The sequence below is a fragment of the Fundulus heteroclitus genome, chromosome 20 (assembly GCF_011125445.2).
Source record: "Fundulus heteroclitus isolate FHET01 chromosome 20, MU-UCD_Fhet_4.1, whole genome shotgun sequence".
NCBI classification, from domain to species: Eukaryota; Metazoa; Chordata; class Actinopteri; order Cyprinodontiformes; family Fundulidae; genus Fundulus; species Fundulus heteroclitus.
This window is the reverse complement of record NC_046380.1, coordinates 14,965,273-14,980,819: the sequence shown is the minus strand read 5'-3', so window position 1 is coordinate 14,980,819 and position 15,547 is coordinate 14,965,273. Positions and strand designations below refer to the sequence as shown.

General features: G+C 46.7%; 1 protein-coding gene across 4 annotated transcripts in view; it reads right to left on the bottom strand.

The window, feature by feature from the left end:
* gli1 (GLI family zinc finger 1) overlaps window positions 1–13,649 on the bottom strand; it is an 81,730-nt gene extending 68,081 nt beyond the window's left edge. For all 4 annotated transcript variants that reach the window (XM_012869364.3, XM_012869365.3, XM_012869366.3 and 1 more), the window contains exon 1: window positions 13,290–13,649. The gene's annotated coding sequence lies outside the window, so the exon portion shown is untranslated. The remainder of the gene's footprint in view (window positions 1–13,289) is intronic.
* Window positions 13,650–15,547: the final 1,898 nt, after the last annotated feature.

The following is a 15,547-nucleotide window of genomic DNA, read 5'->3' as shown; positions in this document are numbered from 1 at the left end:
TTATTTCTGAAAGCTCATAACTGTACTTGATGCCACTGACAGAATAAGCTCAGAGGCATCTTGTCTTTGCAGGTTTGTGACGGAAAGCTTTCATAAAAGTGACGGAGGTTGGCTATTTTAACCAACAAGGCAAGAGAATCTACTTAAAAGATAACCTGACAAAACTAATACCAAAGTTGGGGATGTTTCATAAAAAAAACATACTTTGAATGCTGTTAGTATATTTATAGTTCCTTAAAGTAAATTGTAATCAGCTAAGATCAGTGTCAGCAAATTAAAGTTTTAGAAAAAACAAAGAACAGAGCATGACCACAAATCTCTAATCACTGAATCTCTAGTGTTTACCCCCCACCCCTCCGGTCTTTCTGGTCGTTGCTCTATGTTCGTATACCCAAGGACAATGTGTCAGCACACTACCTTGGTGAACCAAGAAGCCAAATGAAACCACACTCTGTGCTGGATCTTAGATGATTTGGGCTGATTCAGATGCCACTGATGTCAACCCTTGCAGGAAACTTCCAACGGAAATATTTTAGAAGTTGTATAAAAGTAGGAAACAACTTGAAGGTGAACTGAAACTGGGTGATTTAGTTTCGGAGATGACCGCTTCCTTTTGAGTTTTTAAATGCGACTGTGGGGCTCTTGTAAGTCATCCGCACATCCTTGAATCATTCTGCGGGCTACATGTGGGTCCAGATGAATCTTCCACCGAGTAAAACAAACAGCCACTGCTGGCATGAAATACAGAGCAGGCAGAATTACGTCTTATCTGATCCCAGTTCATGAACTGAGCTGGAGATCCTTTCTGCTCTTTCTTGAGGACAAACTAATTCTCAGAGGAAATCAGTCTTTAAACATGAACCAAAGAGTTATTTTGGAAAAAGAAAAACAGCAATTTCCAAACCATTAAATAATTTGTCGTGGGTAAAAACAGTTGTGTTGCACTTTTTTTCCAGAATACGTCCGGAGTTCCCGGCACAAAACGTGCCCTAAAAAGCTCCAGACGCCACGAAAAGCGCTGAAAAGCAGCGGTTGCCCAATAAGAAAGAGCCAGCCAGTGGAGCCCAGTCAGTTAGGGCCGGGCCAAGCAGCCAGTCAGCCAGTGAGGATGGTTGAGTTGTAAATGTGTTGCAGCAGGAAAAGCTTTGGAGCAAGGCGAGCAGTCTGGAGTCTGCAACTTTCCCCTGATCCAGCTAGTGCACCGCCCTCCCTGCAGCCCACCCAAGAAGCAGCCCATGGGCATAAATTTGAGAGGCTGACTCGCTGTGGATTTAAAACAATCTGCATCTCTCTCCCTCTAACTCCTACACTATGAAATGTTTCACTCTTTTTTTTTCCCCCCCTGCGCTGTCTTTTGCCCTTCTTTCCCTTCCAACAAATTCCACTTTTAATGAGAGTGGAGAGCTCTTTCTTAGCCTGTGCCAACAAAACTGTTTTCCTACAGGCTTATTTAGGTTAGCAAAATATACTGCAAATGCGCAGGATATGTATTTTTCGTGGGTCCATCCAAGCAACAATAAAGAATTAGCCTTCTTTACGTCTACTTTAAAAGGAGACCGCAGCGAAGATTTGTTGAAATAAGGTTAATGACACTTCCCAAAAACTTCACCTCTCCGTAAACTGTTTCTCCCTGAAATTAGATATTTTATCTGGACACAGGATGTAAGTTTTCAGGCTGCAGACCAAAATGAACACATTTAATTAAACTTTTTTTTTAACATACACTCAAAAGAGTAAACACCCAGCTTCAGTTTACACAACTAGACAATAATTTTACCCTGACTGTTTATCTGCAGATGAGCCTCTTTGAAGGAGGAGGGTTTTTTTATTTTTTGTTGTTCAGCTTCTGCCGCATTGACACATGTTACTTGTAAATCAAAATGAAGTTAAAGAAATTTTGCTCCTCAGCTGGAACATCATGTCAGAGGTGTTGTCGTAAACGTGAGGCCGTTTGATGACGAGAGGGGGTTACCTTTGACCCAACGCGGATTCCTCCCGCCGTATCGCTGACGCCTCGGGCCCGCATTTGGCTCGCAGCGCTCGTAAGTCATATGCACGTGTGCCACTGCTCAGCGAATGTATACCGACTTCCTGTTTTGGCATCTGATCGGGCTAACGACGCCTCGGCTTGCCCGCTCCAGGCTGCCACAACTATCACTGAAACAAGCTACGCAGAGAAAAGACTTGAATGGGAAGGTTTTGGACAGGAGATGAAGAAAGACTGTTTCTTTTTTCTAAAGTGGGACATTTGGAAGTGACAAAAAGAACAGAAGGAGAAACGTGTGGTTCTTGAGGAATGACAACTACCTACCTACTCTTTTTTATGCAACATAAAGCAACAACATTAATGGGGTTTGAGCTGCCCGTGTCATAGTTTGAGTTCCTGCCTTAGTTTTAATTTCTGTTTTTAGGTTATTGTTTTCTATTTTAGCTTGTGTCCTGTTTCAGTCTTGGTTTGAGTTCCATCTTAGGTTGGGTCTTGTAATTTATTTTGTGTTTCAGATTGGTTCTTGAACTGTTTTAGTTTAACCTGTTTTCACATGGTAGTTATTCAGTCAGTTCAGTTCCACCTCCAGCCACTTCCCTGATCAGCTCCACTTAGTCTGGTAATTAGTTTGATTCCTTTCACCTGCTCACTCCCCTACTTATGCCTGCCTCTGTTCCTTGCACTCTGCCCGATCATTGTGTGTGTTTTTCCCTGCCTGGGGTAAGTCAGATCCTGCCAGTTTTTATGTTTTGCCTGTCTGCCTGTACCCAACCTGATTCTGTTAGTTTTTACCTGGATTATTTGACCTGTTCTGCTCTTTTTGTTATTAGACCAGCCTGACTTCTGACCAGTTTGTTTTAGGTTGTTGGCTGTGGACTGTTTTAGTTTTTTGGACACTGCCTCTTTGCTTTTTGGCTTAGTGCCCTCTTTTGGTTTTTTGCTTTGTTAATAAATCACCTTTTCATTACAACCTTTTGCTTGTCTGGCTGAATTCAGGGTCTTCTGTTTCTGATTCCTGACAGAATGATCGGGCCATAATCAGACCCTTCGCCAGACAAGCACTTTCTTTTTTTTGAATATTTTTTGCTGGGGATATTTTTGTATTTTTTTCCCCCTCTTAATTTTTGGACATGAGCCTGCCACAAGCCCGGAGCTTACTCTCTGGCAGATCCATGATGCTGGCAGCATCACTGGAAGGTTCCCGGCTCGCTATCTGTCCTCCTGGTGTCGGTCCTAGACGGCACCTCTTTAGCAGCAGCACACCCCTGCAGCCGCCCCGCCGTCGAAAACACAGAGCGGCCGGTCTGGCTGTCACCTCGGGCACTGCTTCTGTCTCCTCTGCTGCCGCTTTCTGCCCGCCTTCATGCCCGGAAGACCGGAGCTCTCTCTTTTCTGGAGCTGAGTCACCTACAGCAACTCCTTGTGTCACTCCAGATGCTGACTATAGATCACTGGAGGACAAAATAAGGACTTTTGCTCCTATCATTAAGAAGCTGAGAGAGACTTTAATTTACCATTATTCACCTGAATTAGAGGCTAAATTAAAGGAGCTAGAGGAGAATTACAGGTTAGCCCTCCAGGCATTCTACCATCACCCCTCATCACCCGCTGCTCCTAAAGCCACAATCAATAACTCTGTCCCTGTTTCTGAGAGACCAGCTGGGGCCTCAGTTTCTGTTCCTGCCTCTGTCTCCGAGGGTCCGGCCGACGCCTCGGCCCCTGTTGCCGAGGGGGGTCCGGCCGACGCCTCGGCCCCTGTTGCCGAGGGGGGTCCGGCCGACGCCTCGGCCCCTGTTGCCGAGGGGGGTCCGGCCGACGCCTCGGCCCCTGTTGCCGAGGGGGGTCCGGCCGACGCCTCGGCCCCTGTTGCCGAGGGGGGTCCGGCCGACGCCTCGGCCCCTGTTGCCGAGGGGGGTCCGGCCGACGCCTCGGCCCCTGTTGCCGAGGGGGGTCCGGCCGACGCCTCGGCCCCTGCTGCCGAGGGGGGTCCGGCTGACGCCTCGGCTCCTGCCTCTGCTGCCGAGGGGGGTCCGGCCTCTGCCTCGGTCCCTGCACCTGCTGCCGAGGGGGGTCCGGCCTCTGCCCCTGCTCCTGCTGCCGAGGGGGGTCCAGCCTCTGCACCTGCTGCCGAGGGGGGTCCGGCCTCTGCCTCGGCCCCTGCACCTGCTGCCGAGGGGGGTCCGGCCTCTGCCTCGGCCCCTGCACCTGCTGCCGAGGGGGGTCCGGCCTCTGCCTCGGCCCCTGCACCCGCTGCTGAGGAGGGTGCGGCGCACGCCAGCCCGGCGTCCAACGAGGGTGCGGCGCACGCCAGCCCGGCGTCCAACGAGGGTGCGGCGCACGCCAGCCCGGCGTCCAACGAGGGTGCGGCGCACGCCAGCCCGGCGTCCAACGAGGGTGCGGCGCACGCCAGCCCGGCGTCCAACGAGGGTGCGGCGCACGCCAGCCCGGCGTCCAACGAGGGTGCGGCGCACGCCAGCCCGGCGTCCAACGAGGGTGCGGCGCACACCACGGCCCAAACCTGCTTGGGTCCTGCTGCTGCTCTGCTAGTCACTCAGAGCCCTCCCACTTTACTGGCATCAGAGGGTCCTGCCATGCCAGCCACCGAGGTCTTTATTGAGGGTGGTTTCCCCTGGTCTTCTGTCGCCGGAGGCCTGACTGGCGTTGCTGCTCCGGCTGCCGAGGGTCCAGCACTGGCCCCCACACCTCAGTCCTGCGAGGAGGCGGTCCAGGGGGACCCGCCTCCAGCCGGCGCTCCTCAGTCCTGCGAGGGGGCGGTCCAGGGGGACCCGCCTCCAGCCGGCGCTCCTCAGTCCTGCGAGGGGGCGGTCCAGGGGGACCCGCCTCCAGTCCTGCTCCGACGCCGGCCGCCTCCAGTCCTGCTCCGACGCCGGCCGCCTCCAGTCCTGCTCCGTCGCCGGCCGCCTCCAGTCCTGCTCCGTCGCCGGCCGCCGAAAGACCTGCTCCGTCGCCGGCCGCCGAAAGACCTGCTCCGTCGCCGGCCGCCGAAAGACCTGCTCCGTCGCCGGCCGCCGAAAGACCTGCTCCGTCGCCGGCCGCCGAAAGACCTGCTCCGTCGCCGGCCGCCGAAAGACCTGCTCCGTCGCCGGCCGCCGAAAGACCTGCTCCGTCGCCGGCCGCCGAAAGACCTGCTCCGTCGCCGGCCGCCGAAAGACCTGCTCCGTCGCCGGCCGCCGAAAGACCTGCTCCGTCGCCGGCCGCCGAAAGACCTGCTCCGTCGCCGGCCGCCGAAAGACCTGCTCCGTCGCCGGCCGCCGAAAGACCTGCTCCGTCGCCGGCCGCCGAAAGACCTGCTCCGTCGCCGGCCGCCGAAAGACCTGCTCCGTCGCCGGCCGCCGAAAGACCTGCTCCGTCGCCGGCCGCCGAAAGACCTGCTCCGTCGCCGGCCGCCGAAAGACCTGCTCCGTCGCCGGCCGCCGAAAGACCTGCTCCGTCGCCGGCCGCCGAAAGACCTGCTCCGTCGCCGGCCGCCGAAAGACCTGCTCCGTCGCCGGCCGCCGAAAGACCTGCTCCGTCTGCACCTTTTGACGCATAATCTTCCTTTAGGGACCCTGCCACGCTGGGGCCGTCCTCCAGGACGCCCTCCGGACATCCTGACTGTTTGGAGTCTGTTCGTCGGGACATCCCATGGACTGGGGCTGCTTTTTGAGGGTTGTTTTCTGTTTGGACTTTTTGGTAGGACTCTGGCCCTCCGTCCAGTACCCCCTTCCACCCACCCGGTCTGGGTGGTTTTATTTTTGTATCAGATTTTCTAGGGGCCTCTGGAATCCGCCCTTGAGGGAGGGGTTCTGTCATAGTTTGAGTTCCTGCCTTAGTTTTAATTTCTGTTTTTAGGTTATTGTTTTCTATTTTAGCTTGTGTCCTGTTTCAGTCTTGGTTTGAGTTCCATCTTAGGTTGGGTCTTGTAATTTATTTTGTGTTTCAGATTGGTTCTTGAACTGTTTTAGTTTAACCTGTTTTCACATGGTAGTTATTCAGTCAGTTCAGTTCCACCTCCAGCCACTTCCCTGATCAGCTCCACTTAGTCTGGTAATTAGTTTGATTCCTTTCACCTGCTCACTCCCCTACTTATGCCTGCCTCTGTTCCTTGCACTCTGCCCGATCATTGTGTGTGTTTTTCCCTGCCTGGGGTAAGTCAGATCCTGCCAGTTTTTATGTTTTGCCTGTCTGCCTGTACCCAACCTGATTCTGTTAGTTTTTACCTGGATTATTTGACCTGTTCTGCTCTTTTTGTTATTAGACCAGCCTGACTTCTGACCAGTTTGTTTTAGGTTGTTGGCTGTGGACTGTTTTAGTTTTTTGGACACTGCCTCTTTGCTTTTTGGCTTAGTGCCCTCTTTTGGTTTTTTGCTTTGTTAATAAATCACCTTTTCATTACAACCTTTTGCTTGTCTGGCTGAATTCAGGGTCTTCTGTTTCTGATTCCTGACAGCCCGTTGCTTTAGAGCACAGTCACACTCGTAATGGGACAGTTTCGAGTTTAAAGGTGACCTTCAGGGTTTCAAGACTTAAAAAAAAAGAATTACATCATGTTATTCCAGTGGAGTAAACTTCTAATTGCAGAGAGAGGACAGCGTAGGGTTTCCTCTGATTGAATGAAACGTAGCCTGATGCTCCTCCTCCCACACCTGTTGCTGCAAGCTGTCAGTCAGCTGCGTACGAGACCCACATGGTTGCATTTTAACTTTTAACTTCAGTCAGGTGGCGTAACATATTTCCAGTGGATATCTAAAGTGTATAACTCCTGCTAAGATACTGTGTTTTCTGTGATGTAAAAAACAGACCATTGTAAAAAATCTGTAACATATTTCCATGTGTATATCCCATACCGTTCAAAAGAAAAGCAAATCTGTTAGAGGGAAAAATATTAGTAAAAAACAAAGGGGCACAATAACTTGTTGGCTGAAGTGTACACACCCTTAAACTACTTTGTTAAGCCGCTTTTTCATTCAACTTATAAATATATATATATATACACACACACATACAGGAAGTTTACATAAATTTGATGTTCTCCAAAATTGGTGAATAGATGACACTCAAACTGTATGCCACCAAAGTACTGCCATTTCCACAGAGAAACTTTTCATGTATATAATTTTCTCACTAGGTGCGAACAAAGAAACTTGCAAATGTAATGACAACACCAACTATCCAGTTCTGGAACGTACGCATGCACAAAAAGCACCAGAACAAAGAGAAAACAACAAAAATAGAAGAGAGATTCAACCGGCTCCATCTTTGTTAAAGGCAAATACTTGGACTCATTTTTTATTTTTTTTATTTTTTTTTACTGAATGGACATTTTGTCTTTGTGTGTTATAATGTGCATGATGCATATAGAGACCAAGATGAAATTAAGAAAAAAACGGTTATTTTAATTGGCACACAATGCGTGTGGTTTAGTCTCTAAGATGTATGCTATTTTCTAAACAAATTAAATAAATACTATCATGTGGTCCAGGCTAACATTAGCTTAGTGTTTGGGGCAAAAGCGGCGCAAGAGTTAGAAAGTCTGTCTTCTGTTCTGACCGTCTCACCCACATTGCCTGCTGGCAGTGGTCAGAGGGCCCAGTGGCCCCGATGTATGGCAGCCTTGCTTCTGTCAGTCTGCTCCAGGGCAGCTGTGGCTACAAACATAGCTCACCACCGTCAGGGTGTCATTGTGTGATTGAATGACTGACCAGTGTTAAGCGCTTTGGGGTCTCTATACCAGTACAAGCCATTTAAAATAATCAAAATAATGAAATAATCTAACAAAAAGATAAAAAAAAAAGAAAGAATTGTGATGATTTAGGACAACTTAGCTAACTTCCGCTGTGGACTTCCAGTACTGAGTTGAGATATGGCGGCGCCCTGTGACTGCAAGAAGGTAAACCTTGCTCACAGTGTGCAAGGTTTGCAAAATGAATATTAGGCACTTTGGGAACACCACAAATCTTATTGTCCCCTAAAATCAGTGTGCCTAAATATATTTGACATTTCAGCTCTTCTTCTCGCACCCACAAAAAGTGCTACCTTTAGTTTTCAGAATCCTCAAATAAAACAACTTATCTGTGCTGATTTTCAACCACCGGTGTCCTTCTCTTTGAAAGAGCTCTTTCACTAATCCGTCACCACACACTCAGTTTCAGGCTACTCCAATTGATATGAGATCCTAAGTAGGGAGAGCATTTCTTCATTCTGAATATCCAGCTGTACTTATTGATGAAAAAACAAACACAGAAAAGTGACGTCTAGCTGCTTGCAGCCCACAAACACTGAGGATAGTCTGTGGAACTGCAAGTTTCTCAAAAACATATGGCAAGCCAACATTCTTAGGCAGTTATCTCATCTCAGATAACAGCTTTGTTGTCCAGAAGAGCCATCATAAACACACGCAACATGAATATGCCTCTGCACTTTCCCCTCAGCCCCCGGCCCCTTCATTTCTGAACTTCGACAATACTATATGCAGCAGCAAAACGCAGAAAAATCCCTATGGTGAAGTTTAGGTTCTCCATCATTACCTCACCTATAATAATACAAAAGGTATAAAAGCTTGGATCTTGAAGATTTTCATTGTGTCGTTTTTCCCTGTCCTTCTCTAAGACAGCAAAAGGGAAACACTGACATGTCAATTTTTTCTTCTAATTGATGAGTACTAGAGTCAGACATCAGACTCTGTGTCGTAACTTCACTAATTGTGTCAGCACCTAAACGCATTGTGGCTATGGTAACCTGTTGAAATAATAAACACCGCCTCTTCTTCACTTTCTGCCTGCCGACAGTACGGCACAACATGAGTCATCAGCAGTCAGGAACACACACATTGAGACACACAGACAGCCAAAAATTGAAAAAAAAGCACTCACACATGCGGGCAAGTCAGAGTAAAAAAAAAAAAAAACTCTCAATGGACCTGTAGAAAAAAAAATATACACGCAACAACAACAGAAAATAAGAAAGAGATTACAAGACTCTGCTTCATTCAGTCGCCGCCACAAACTGGGTGGATTTAATGGAGAGTAATCAGCATCAGCGTGGGTTGTTTGTGCACACGAAAGCAAGCCGCCGATCTCACCTGGATGTCATTAGCTGTTGTTTGATTTCTAATATCAACCACATGAGGCGGTAGTTAGGCCTGCCTCTTTGCACAAACCCACACGTGCACGTTCACACACACACACACACACACACACACCAAGGCATGGAGACCCACCGCCTCAATTCAAAGCAGAGGCGCGGACGACCGGGAAAAAAAAAAAAGCATCAGCTCCGCCTCTTACTGTCAGCAGCAAATCTACATCACAGGCGCGTATGCAGAGCACTGCTGGTAGTAAATGTAACTTTTTCATCTGCTCTACCTGGCAAAAGTATTCCCACCCCTTTATCTTCTTCAGGCCTTCTCGCATTACAGCTGCAAACCACGCTCTACTGTATGCTTCGAAAGGGTTAATGTGACTCACAACACAAGAGTACGGCATAACTGTGAAGAGGAAGGGAAAGGATGCGTGGTTTTCAGTCGTTTTCTGCAAATCGATATCTGAGAAGCGTGGCGTGCATTTGTATTCAAGCCCCCCCACCCCCCACCCCGGAATCAATACATTTTTGAAACGCTTTTCACTGCAATTACAGATACATGTTGTTTGACTTGCTCCGCACATGTAGAGGCTGAAGTTTTTGCACATTCTTCTAAGCAGAGAACTGCTGACGCTTTGTCAGATTGGATAGGGAGCGTCGGCAAACAGCGACTTTCAAGTCTCGCCATATGTTTTTAGTTGGATTTAAGTCGGGACCTTGACTGGGCCCATTGCAGTGAAAGGAACATTGTAGCTCTTGCTGCGTGCTAAGGTGGGTCGTCCTGCTGAGAAGCGAACCTCTGTCCAATCATTCCGTTTTTTCCAGCCTTCCAACAAGTTTTCTTCCAGAATCAGACTGTATTTAGCTGCACCATCGTCCTATCAACCCTGACCCACTTTCCTATCTCTAATGAAGAAAGCCGTGTCCTCTCCGTGACTTGTGGCGAACCGCAAATAGGACTTCTTGCCACTCTTCGATGCATGTCAGAGTTGCGGTGTGCACAACATTAGTCAACTTGTCAACAGACTAGCCCACCTGAGCTTTGGATATTTGCAGCTCCTCCAGAGTGACCACGGGCCTCTCGCCCACTTCTCTGATAACTGCTCTTTAAGTTTAGGTGGACGATCTTGTCTGGGTAGGTTTGCTGTTGCGCTTGTGAGATGTTTGAAGCTTGGGATATTGTTTTCCTAAAACTTCTCCATACCTTCGTCCCTGACCCGTCTGCTGTTTTTCTTGGTCTTCACAAAGCTGTTTGTTCACTGACACAGTCTCACAACACATTACACGCGGGTGCTTTAATGAGCACCTATCTTCTCACGCTAAGGACTGGCAATTGATTTCATTTATGGGTGTCGGAATAAAAAAAGGGTTCACTACAATCGCAAGTCACACATTTCCCATCTTTGTTCATAAAAGGTGTTGAAAACTATGTGTACTTCCACTTGTGTACTAATTCAAGACTGTGTATCACAAACAATGAAACATTAAAGTGTGTGATTGTGGCCTAACAAAACGTTAAAGCTGCATTTAGCGAGGTGCCGTTGTAAAGCGGAATACCTCTTCACCAGGATCCCTCCTTTCATGAAAAAACCAACACGTGTGCGGTTCTAGATTTGGTTCAGGACTGCCACTAGCAGTTATCTTTAAAAGTTTGATCGATCTCGCAGAAGTGCTGTTTGATTGGTTGATTAAAAGAAGAAGAAGAAGAATCTCCACTGGAGTAATCGCATCAAACCCGGCTGACCTCCGTCTCAATTTTCAGTCGCTCTGAACTGATCGGCTGTAAAGGTCATTCATTTAATCCCCTCCGCTGTGATTTCTCCGATACGCCCTCTAATGGGTGGGAAATCTCCGAGTGACCATGGACAATGATTTTCTGAATATTTCCCATGACTGCAACATTTCCCCTCCCTATTATGCGTGCCCTTTGTCTAATGCGATTCAAGCTTGCTAAGTGTTTAATGCTTTTGCCCTCTGATGTCAGCCCTTTACTTAGCAGCACCCCTCCTCAATTCTCTGCCTCATTTCAGCATCATTTGGTCTCTTAAACGCACGGATCTCCGTGAAATCGCGAGCGTTTCCAACTCTTGCGCTGTTGCTTTGAGACCGATGGGGGAAACACGTTTCGCCTCGAGACGAACCAAAACAACAGCTAAACGTCTTCACGATCTGCCAAAAATGGACAAAAAGTATCTGAAGCTGCGCAGCAGCTCAGCAACAACATAAACTCCAATCGGATGAGGCGAGAACGAGCTCTGGGTGCCTTTCATGTGAGATCTTCATGTGCCTGGAAGTAAAGTGGACAATGAGGAGATAAAGAGAAAACGGAGAGGGTTCGGAGTCTTTTTTTGGGCGTCCTGGACCCGAAGCTGATTCAGTCCAAGCGGTTTGAGCCATGGCCCAGCTCAGACAGACAGACAGACAGACAGCTGCTATTAAACCCTGATTGTTTCAGGTTCACGGGGTGTGAAAGGGTCTGATTGAAGGGCTGTGATCCCAGTGAGGGTGGTCCTTCTCCCCCTTACCTCCCCTCTCTCTCTCTCTCTCTCTCTCTGTGGAAGGTGGGAGAAGGACTGTGTAGGAAAAGGGGGGGTGGGGGTGGGTGGTTGCAGGCGTCACGTGACGCATTTCTTGCTGTGCGGACTAAAATGGAATCTTGACAAAAACACGCCACTTGTTGCTGCCTGCTCCTGGTTACACCTGTGTCACATGATCAGGTGCAAAAGAGTAGATAAAAAAAAGTGACTTTATCAACATCACTGATCACTGTGAAAGAGCTTTGCGTAAAGTTTAACTCTTTTTTTTAAGATAGATTAAATACAACTAACCAAAATAAAGTTGGGTGACGTTGAAGAAATCCGTTTCGGACCTGACCTGCGACTGCCAGCCGGAGGTCAGCTGCTTCCTGTACGGTATATTTGTCTAAGGGCATCCCCATTAAGGAGCCTTTTTGGGTTCAGCACACTTGATAAAGACCAGAGAAGGCGAGGAAGCTCCCCTGCAGAGCTTTTCACATGTGGCCAAAGGACAAGTGCACTCTCGTCCATCGAAAGCTCCCCTTCTAAACCTCGAGAGGAGTGCGAGTGATTGGTCGTGGCGGAAAAAATGACCCGAAGCAGATTTCTTTCTGCTTCAGTTCAGCACCTAAAAACTTCAGAACTACAGCCCCTCGTCCAGTTGCACGGCGGTTCGATCATTTTTACGTCTCGTAAATCCTCTCAGGAGTCTTCCTTTCAATGCGGCCTACAAAAGGTATGTGCGAGTGGGGAAGGTTCAGTCTGTGTGTACTCAGCACTTCTCACTGTCACTTTGGAAATAAATAAGTGTTTGGCCTCCCCATTGAGACCGATGTTGACGCTCTTCAGCCCAGGGCCACTAACATGAGGAGCAGTGGCCTAATCTTCCCACATTAGCGGCTACAGTCCACTCTCACAGAGATAATTAGATTAGAAAACCATCATATACCTCCGATTAGAGACGGATCATGGCCGGGGCTCAATTCACGAGAAGCACCAAGAGTGCGCATGTGAGAAACCCGTCAAAGTTTATGCATAACAAGTTTTTGCTCTACATGCTTGCAGAGAGGCAACCAGAACAAATGCTGGTACCAAAAGGATTGCAAATTACAAGAACCAGCTGTTTTCGGGTGACCCTGCTACTGTCCTAGGGCAAACATGCAGACCCCCACCCCAAAGGAAGCAGGGTTTTTTGTGTGGGTGAGGAGGGGGGTCTGAATTTGAGTCAGGGAATTCAGATAAACGCCAGCTTATCCTCTCATTTATAAACAGAAAACAATTTCAACATCTTTCCAGCTCTCTTTTAACCCCAGACTAAAAGCTGCCCTGCAGACCAACTGACTGAAGCCACAAAACCCACAAAAACAGTGGCTCAGAGAATCCAATTAGTTCAAATCAACTTAAATGGAAGATTTAAAGCAAAACATAAGGAGAAAAACGAAAGCATGACTTAAAGGGATTTTAATAAAACTACTATAGGACTATATATATATATATATATATATATATATATATATATATATATATATATATATATATATATATATATATATAAGATTGAAATTGATCCAGGCTACAGGGGTGGTCATGAGGCTGCGCAAAAAACAACAACGTTTAAACCAAAAACAAGCAAAATCCAACCAATTAAAAATCGGCTGTGATTAAAAGTAAGTAATAGCCCACAATAAATCATCGGCGCTGCTTACCTCAGGGTAGAGAAATATTACGCATGAAACTCCCTGACTGGGTTCCCTTGGATGAGCTCGGAGGATCCAGGGACTGAGAAAGTTTCCAGTAAAGCCTCCCGTCTCTCTCTCTCTCACTCTTTCTCTCTCTCTCTTCTTTCTTTCGCTCTCTGAACTTTTCGGCCAAGCAGGCGGATGGAGATGAGTGGATTCTTCACAGAAACCGACACATTGTTCCGTCTTCAGCAGGGATCTTGCACACGTCTCGATTCTTCAAAGCGTCTTTGGGCAGACGGTGACAAAACTGCACCCCATGTTCGGCTCTGGAGTCCCGCAAAGCGCCTTGGACTGGGCTGCACAGCCAATGCGGGAATGCGCACCCCCTTCTCCCTCTCTCTCTCCCTCTCCCCCCTCCTTCCCTATCCTCCCTCCCTTTCTCCACAGCCTGTGGACCACCCCGAAACAGGAAGTTCACTTTTTGTTTTTCTTAAAAAAAAAAAAAAAAAAAAGAAAGAAAAAAAAAAAGAACCTCACTGCTTTGGTTTTTCTCCCCAAACTTAACATGCAGACCAGAGACGCAACCAAAAGCGATGCCCCGCTTCGTTTTCCTCTCCCTGTTCTCAGTAAATACCAGAACAAAATTCCTTTAAAGTCATATAAGAAGCTATATAAAGGCATTACAGCAAGCGAGTGTTTATCAAATGCTTGCACGGGCACGGCCGCGTCTATATTAAGTAGGTTCTTATCTAGTAATTGTGAAAAGCTATCTATAAATGTTTGTGTTTACTTGGAGAGTGTAACTTCATAGCAGGCCCGGCGGACAGCGTGTGTGGCTGCCCGGCTGCTGGTGGGGATGCTGCGGATTGCTGCGCCTGATCCAGTCCAATCCACCGCAAAACCCGCACTGGAGTCCGGTCCGGTGCGGAGCTGCGGAGCCGGACCTCAGGCGACGCCACCGCAAAGTTTCATTAGCCGGTTGGTTTTCTTAAAGAGCGGGACGTGCAACCAAAGACATAATAATGTGTCCGAGAAGTGTACGTCACGACCAGATTTTATAAAGACATCGTTTAAAAATAAATAAATTAGCATTTTAATAAACCCGGAAAAACATTTCGGAGGGAGACAAAAAACAAAAAATCAGCTGTGTTTATAGTTTTTGAATATTAAGCTATAAATTAGATTTTGCTGTGTTTCTGTCTTATGGAAACATTTATTTATTTATTTATTTATTTATTTATTTATTTATTTATTTATACAGACAACCACAAAAAATAACAAAAATAACAACTATACTTTAAAAAAGAGAGTTTTGTTTAATCATAGAAAGGTCTTGAAAAAGGAAAACATCCATATTTTGTTTATACTTATTTGTTATATTTTTCATCTGCATGAGTGATTTGTTTATTTATGAAGATTTGTTTGAAAGGGTCATATCCATTTACTATCCATTTCTTAATTTACATGTGGACATAGAATTATCAAACTACTGTATTTCAAGAAGGACATAAACAGCAACACGGCATTTTAGAATAAAGAAACAAAATTCAACACGTTAAAATGCAAACAAACATTAATAAAATATCTGACATCAAAACAGTATGTGTTGTTCATACTGTTGTTGATTTATTAAATGATATATTTCATTATTTATTTATAGCTTTTACTGAGATATAGTTTGTTCTTTTTCCTTTTTCTTGGGGACTGCGGGTGTGACCGCTTTCATTTCATCTGGAAGCGGAGAAGCAATCTTATTATCTGTGGAATAAGAATAAAATGAAAAGCTTTCAGAGTAGTACTGTTTGTGTCAACCAGCATGTCAAACATCAAGCTAATAAAAGACAAAAAGTGTTTCCAGTAACAATAACTGAAAATCTTTGGATGGAGTCAAACTTCCTCAGTGTGAAACAAGCTTCTGGATATTTGGAAATCTCTGAGCAGAACTAATCGGTCAAAAGCTTCTGGGCAGAAAACGGATTGTGGGTAGGCTCCATAAACCCAGAGCAGTCAGCGAAGGCTATTATAGTAGGCTGTAGTAATTTTTTTTTTTTATTGTGTTACCCCCCTAAAATACAGTAATTATGATTTTTTTTTTTTTTTTTTGGTTGATGAATATATTTGCACAAACTTAACATCACTAACAAGAATGAAATAGTGTGTTAGGTGTTTAGTATTCAGCTGTTGAACAGAATCCAAACTCATCACCAGCAGTGTTTATCAACTGCTCATCAGTGAACAACTACATTCAGGAAGCGGTTTGATTTTCAAAGCAGCCGGGAAAG